Source organism: Lissotriton vulgaris, chromosome 6, assembly GCF_964263255.1.
Source record: "Lissotriton vulgaris chromosome 6, aLisVul1.2, whole genome shotgun sequence".
In the NCBI taxonomy this organism is placed as follows: Eukaryota; Metazoa; Chordata; class Amphibia; order Caudata; family Salamandridae; genus Lissotriton; species Lissotriton vulgaris.
In genome coordinates this window covers 997,886,313-997,893,534 of record NC_141694.1, presented here as the reverse complement: position 1 = coordinate 997,893,534, position 7,222 = coordinate 997,886,313, and the positions used below count along the sequence as shown (strand labels likewise).

At 45.3% G+C, this 7,222-nt stretch overlaps 1 long non-coding RNA gene across 1 annotated transcript; it reads left to right on the top strand.

Annotated features, from left to right (window-relative positions):
* The first annotated feature begins 427 nt into the window (after positions 1 to 427).
* On the top strand, positions 428 to 4,510 carry LOC147708320 (uncharacterized). Its single transcript, XR_015296495.1, has 3 exons — positions 428 to 544; positions 3,100 to 3,179; positions 4,434 to 4,510. It is a non-coding gene; the product is annotated as an uncharacterized LOC147708320 (long non-coding RNA).
* The last annotated feature ends 2,712 nt before the right edge of the window (positions 4,511 to 7,222 follow it).

Sequence of the window (7,222 nt, the reverse complement as noted above, 5' to 3'; positions counted from 1 at the left end):
CGCTTGCTGGGGCAGATGTGGTCAAAGCAACAATAGTGAAATGTCAACAAGGCATGGCCAGGATCTTCTGCGGCTTCCCAACTCAAGCTCTGTGTATAACGCCAAATAATTTACCATTAACATCAAACAACGAATGCATCTAATGAATTGGCGTAATTTTTTGGGTTTAAAGTTTAAAGCATTATGATTTAGAAAAGTTTGACGTTGCCGTGAGTACTACAAGTAAAGTTGAACTTCTTCTTATCTTCTCTTGCACTTAGTTTCCAGTCCCCAAAACCATTGTTTTGTTTCAGTTTAGCAGTTGCAATATTGGGTCACCCATGCAATGTACTGTACTTACTTATACTACCCCCACATTGTCTGTCACGCAAATGACTGCCTCTTTCTTTTTGTCTCTAAATGCTACTGGCAGGGTCTGTCTACTACTATCACAGAAGTTCTGATTCTGAACCACAGATTCTTCGCCATTGTCTTGGAAATCAAATGCAGCCCTTGCAGTGCCACACTTCATGATAAATCATCATCATCTCATCAGCAATCACAGGTAAGATAAGTTTGCAGTGAGGTATAACGCAAGACAGACTGGTCGTTCTTCTAATACTACAAATATAACTCGGTGAGGGTTTACTGCATCTATCTGTTTGCATGTTAAAGATGTGGGCAATATATTTTATTATTAAAAAGCACTGTCCGCCGACCTGCATGGCCAAATTAAACCTTGCGAGGTTGCACAACGTACATTATTTGGTGAAACACTCCCCCCTCCAACCCCACAAGAAACGCAAATGAACTTCAAATGTTTTCTTTTGAACATAACTTTGTGTCTCGTTTATTTTTAACATAATGTAATATATAACTAAAGATGATACAAAAATAAAATATATATAAATCCTACACCACAGCTGTCCCTACCCGCCTCCCCTAACCCCAACCAAATTCCCACGCTCAATGTAATGTAAAAAAAAAGTAAAAACCCAACACCCAATTCCCACCCACCAACAAAAGGATTGAAAAAGGGGCAAACAGGGTCCATCTCATAGCCGGCGGGCTTTTAAGTGTTGATCCACCAGGATCTTTACACGCTCCTCTATTTGTCTTTTAGTCTGACTGCTTTGAGCCTCCAGCCTGGCTACCCGGAGGAGAATTTTTCGCTGGAACTGGCGGCACCTACATTGGCAGCCATGTTGTTGTGGGGGGGTGGACGATGCGGGGAAAATCTGGCGGCGGGCGGCTGCCTGACCACGCCGACGTACTCCTGCAGGCTTGGGGGCCGGGGCATTGGAAGAGGCAGCAGCTGCTGCCGCCGCCTCCTCCTCCTCCTCCTCGGCCTGAGCCACCAGCCGGCGGTAGGCCTCAACGATGGCCTGCAGTTTCCGCTGACGGGCCCGGACTGCCAGCTCCTTCCTCGTTGGTTTAGAAGGAGTAACTATAAAGAAAGAGACAGAATTGTTGTAATCAAAAATCCCAGCAAATCAAGAACACAAAATGGATCCAACACATAGTGGGCGGCACAGTACAGTAGCAATAGCAAGCAAGTTGAGTACCTAAAATGTTGTTTTATCTATCTTGAACATTCTACGCATTATATACTTCATTTGTCTGCCTTTTTGGCACGGCATTATGCCTGCCCTAGTAACATAGCATGGGTGTACTTCAACGGTCACATACGAACACCTGTCTTTTTCATATCTCGTTTTTTTATATCATATACTCTGTGCTTCCGGGAAAAGTGACAGTCTCAAACTAACATTAAATTAACAGTGGCCAGCTAGTACTAGTAAATGTCTACTCTAGAGACTATAATTCTTTATATCGCCAACAAACGTTAGGTGGTTTGTGTTTCGCCAGCAACGACCCGGAATGCATCCAGTCGTCCCCTCCTTCCCTTGCCTTTGTGTTTAACCAAAACACCGCTGCCAACACTAGTATCCACTATCAACTAACCACCGATATTGGATGTGTCTCCCACCCACGCAGGCAGCTGTGTTTTCCCCTTTCTATGCTTCCACAACAACCCACGCATCCAACTGCTCTCAAACACCTGCATTGCTGATTCCAAAGTATCCTTCTATATTATATGATTAGAGCTTTTTCCTTGCTCCTTTCATCATACTTAAAATCAATCTCATGTTAATCCATCGCGGTCATGTAATGTTGTGGATAAGACTTTTTTAGTCTGCCACCAACCTTTCACAGCTGAGTTGTAGTCACATAGAAGAGGCCTGTATAACTTATTTTATCAATTCTCGCCGGTGGTAATGCTTTTGCTAAGCTTGGTAATGACAACGGTGGCGTCATATATTGTCCAGTAGAACTTCAAGTTCATTATAAATATCAGAGTACAGTGAGGAAGTTTTCCCCACCCACCAAGTAATGCGGATCACTATTGAATGTAACTTACCATCGCCCACCGTTGTTGTCTCCTCCCCCGCTGCTGCCGGTGCTGCTGTAGGTGCCTCTGGTGGTCCTCCATTCCCCTCCGGGATCGCCTCTGCTGACGGCGTTGCAGCGCCGCTGCCCCCGTCGGCACTGGTGGATGGTACCGGTTCTGCAAAAATAAAAATAAGTAATTAAGTACACCTTTTTAGATGGATGCACAGCCCCCATTGTACTTGTTCACCAAGAACGGAGTTCTGCAAAACAGTTAAGTACAACGTAATCAGTAGTAGTCCACATTGCCTAGTACAGCAGAGTAAGTAACACACTACACATATTAGCATTTATTTGGTATGGTATGGTACCCAAGCTCATCTCATCTATACTGCTACTCTAGTCCTTGGAAAGTTAGACTGAACCATGTAACCTAACCAGTTTGTACATCAATGACATGTCTACAGTTTTGCGCATGCTACCTCACAGCTTGTTGCGCAGTACGAGAAGACGCCTTTGAGGCCACATGATAGTTCAAAGCATACACCTGAAGAGTTTGGAAAATAGAAAGGCCCGTATTTACTTTTTGAATGTGGATTGTGGAATCGAGTTTCCTTACAGCCTCAGGTTACACCTTTTTTTTAGCATGACAGCTAAAAAGTTGAATAAATGTATGTAATGTTTTCATACTGTCTAACGTGCACCACTTTTGTCATTATCTTTCGGCAGATGAGAAGATTTCCTTCTACGAAGCAAAGATTTCCAGAGCTTACCAAAAAGAGGCATATGCAACCAGTATACGTTCAATGGTGAGGGGTCTCCGACATTTCCCACATTTCCCTATCGTGCACTGGTAGCTGTACAAATGTAGAATACTTTTTATTGAGCCTTTTTTAACTCTGGATTTTTTCTGGTGGCCCTGCCCTTGACGTATTTCACAGAACAACTTAAAAACATTGATGTTACTTACTTAGTTACTTCTAACAAAATAAAGGTTTTGAAGTACCACATTGACTCGGAAGTATATTTTCAGTGTCTGTTGTCTTGTAGACTTACACGAGAGAGTGAGCAAAAGGGGGTTACTTAGGTTATGGATTGTGTAATAAAAGCATTTGGCATCTTCATATTGGGGTTCAGGAAAGGGGTAATTGAATAATTGACCAATGACTGAGCCCATATAGGTTGTCGTTCATTGAATTGTGGGTTCCTCTGAGTTCTGTGACTGAGGTGTAAGACTGTAAGTAACTAAGGTCCAACCTGCCTATCAACAACAACATCCAATTTTGGGGTGCATACATAGTTATGTATGTGACTGCATAGAAGAATACCCGCAAGAGTAGTAGTGGTATTCATTACTAACGCTTACAAAATAGTAGACCAACATCTGCATGCATACTTGGTTGGTGTCAATTGGCAAAGAGACATTACAGAGGAAAAAGCATAAGACAGGAGTGGACCCTGTGCCTTCCGCTATTCGATCACAGATTTTTTGAAAAGATTGATACCTTAACTAAAGAGTGGGCAACAGGGCAAGCTTACCTACAGACAGTCTAGTAGTAGCACAGAGAGTCATAAGAGAGGCTCTTTCAAGGAACAGAAAGGCAGGGACAGATAGTAATACCCAAAATTTTGAAAACATAAAACAAAAACAAGCATTTGTCAAAATTTAGTTAGGTGAAATGTCATTAATCGGTTGGAAAAAAAGCTCCGTTAGAAAGTTAGGGAAATATCATTGTTCCAAAAGAAAACACTGTTGGACTTACTAGGGACAGCAGCAGGATCCTCAGTAGAGGAGCTCTGTGCCTGTGGTTCTTCGCGTTCACCCGCCGACTCGGTCCCAGTCTTCTGCTTGCCCCTGGGTTCTGTGGTTCATGTAAGAAATAATAATAAAGAAAGAGGAAAACATTGAGTGCTGTGAAACATAGACAGCATTTCAAAAACCACTGCTACAACATTAAAAGAAACAAACATTGGTCTACCAAATGACTACTGCCTTGCATGATTCACTGACTAGTGTACTTGGAGAAAACAAATCAAATGTTCCATAAACATTCTGATTGCAGATTACTAAGTAACACAGAGGCAGTAAGACCTGAACAACACCACAGATTCAAGAATGGGGTAATCAATCAATTATCTGTAAGTAGCCATTTCTTTTTCATTTTTTGCCAGCAAAATGCATAGATCACAAGGAGGAGACATGCTTAACTTTGTGCATACTAACTAACACGAAATTGTACGTTCATGGCATCATATTTTGTTTTGCTACTGACTGAATGCTACTGCTGCCCTACCCACTCAATAAACAAACTACATCAGTTCTATGGAGGGCTGAGGCAGGGGCGGCTATAGGCTCATGGTGGTCCTGGACTCCTGGCCAGGGAGCGTAGGTGGGGGGCCCGGAAGAGGAGGTCGGGGCGGAGCACGGAGGCCAGTGAAGAGGGGGGAGTCAGGGTGTTTGGAAGTGGAACAGAGCCGGAGGCACCAAATCCCTGCCAGGGGCCGCCACGCAAATATGTATCCATCCTCTGAGGATTATTAAATTAAGGATATATATTGGTGGGGTGGCCCCTGGCGTTTGGTGGCCCTGTGCAGTTGCACAGCTTGAACATGCCTAAATCCGGCCCTGGCTGAGGTAAGAAGAACAAAGTAACTTTTGCATTCATTGCCAGAGGAGTATTATTCATGCAGAAGAGAAGGCCGTGAAAAAAAGATACAATATGCATTGCAAACACGTACAATTATCCATCAACGGCTATTTCACTGACGGACAAAGGAAGGACAAGACTCTATTAATAGCATTAACTAACTTCAGTTCTCTACAATAAAGAAAATCTCACACCAATAAACAGCAAAAGCTAGCGCCAAATTGAACACGCAAGAGTCAGTGAAGATGAAGAAGCGCAGCATAGACCAGTGTCATACAATTACAGTAGATATAATAACGGAATACATCGGAAATGTAACTAGGAGCACCAGTCATCGCGTTACTTATTCAGCCAAGATTTAGAAAGATACAATAACAATACTTATACTACTATAGAGATATATTATACACACACTTTTTTTTTTTGGGTAGCCACTCACCAAGACCCACGACCTCGATGCCAAGCAGGTCCAACAGGTCCTGCTCCCGGTCCAAAATGTCTGCCCAACGGTGGGTCAGCTGATGGTGGGTACGCCGGATACCGGAGCAGCGGAAGACTGCCCGGCGCACCTTCACCCACCGCCGGAGACGCTCCTCAATATGCTGGTAGCAGGAGCCGGGCCTGCCACCTGCTGCCAACATCAAGGGGAGGTAGCGCTGGATAAAAAACACGAGGGCAGCCACCTCCTCCTCCCCAAAAAGTTGGCGGGGCCTCACCCCTAGGGGGCGCATTCTGCCGCAAGGCAGCCTAGTTTTTTGGGGCACTGGCGCCTTGCCCTTTGAGCCGCCGCTGCTGCTGGCGCCCTTGACCATGGTTCTGGGTGGAGGGTAGAAGAAAACTAAAAGTTCAAGACAAAAAGGTAGGGGAAAGAAGAAGCAAGGTAAAAGAACAAGAAGGAAGTAAAAAGCAATAGAAAAGTTGTAAAAGTAGAAATAAAATGAAAAATATAAACCTAGGCACAGAGAGAAATAGGTAATAACTAAAGAAAGTTAGAAAAAGTGGGTAAAAAGACAAGGATTAAAGAGATTTTAACAGGATGCAAAAGTAGGCCCAAAACCATAGCCAGAGTGTGTGATCCAAGATGGCTGCGCCCATCGCGACCGCATGGGTAGGTTCGCGCGATATTTAGCGCGATCACGCACTTTTGTAGTGCGAACGAGAAGATGAGTTCCCGAACATGTCTTGCACAACGCGACCACGTTAATTGTGACCCGGAACAGGAAATAAGGGAACGCAAGCAGGCGGGACAAACCTCTGGGGTAATTTAGCGCGCTAGCCATCCCGAGCATGCAGGCAACGCCCCGAACACGCGCACCGCGCTCCCGAAGACGAAAAACGGCGCGCGAACGGGCCCAGCAAGCAACTCCGCATGCTTGCGGAGCTACGCGTAGTTCGCGGAGTGCAACTACGTCTTCGCGTAGCTCCGCGGAGTCCGACTCCGCGAACTACGCCCAGGGTTAATTTGGACCCAGAAGAGGAAAACAGCTGTATCGGGAAGGCCCTAGACTTCAGTCTATGGTGGTCCCTGGGGAGGAGATGAGTCTCCTGGAGGAGGCAGATGTCCGCTTTGGAATTTTCCAGATAATTAAGAACAGCCCTGCGCTTAATTGGGTTATTCAATCCCCGCACGTTAAGTGTGAGTACTTTGAGGGAATCGTGCACCATCAGTGGGCGGTGTCTAAGCAAATCTAAATACACAGTGTGCTGGCATCGGTGTGCTGGTGCTGTCTGGGCGGTGTAAAAATATAAGTGCAATCGGAGTGCCAGGAATCACAGACAGAGGGTGTATGAGGGAGCATAAAATTAAAAAAAAAAAAATAATAACATAGTCTAGCAAAAGGACTCAACAACAACCAAGGGAAGGGAAACAGGGGAAAAAGGCAAGTTTCGAAAGAAGAGTCCACCATCCTGGATATCCAGGAAGTCATCAGAGTGGGGCGCGTGGAGTGACCAAAATGTGGGGTCCGGTTCCCCCCGCCGTCCCCCAGAGGATAGAGAGGTCGTTGTAGTCAGGCAGAGTCCCAATCAGTCACTCGGATGTCTGGGTCGCTCCAGCTAATGCCTCGGCCGCCAAAGCCAAAGCATCCTGCTGACCTTTTGCGATGTCTGCCTCGTTAGGCTTCCGAGCTCTGCGACGTCAACCCTGTCTCTGCCATCCAGAGGGTGAGACTTGAGGCTCCAAGGTGGTGCTCCGTTGATCTTCA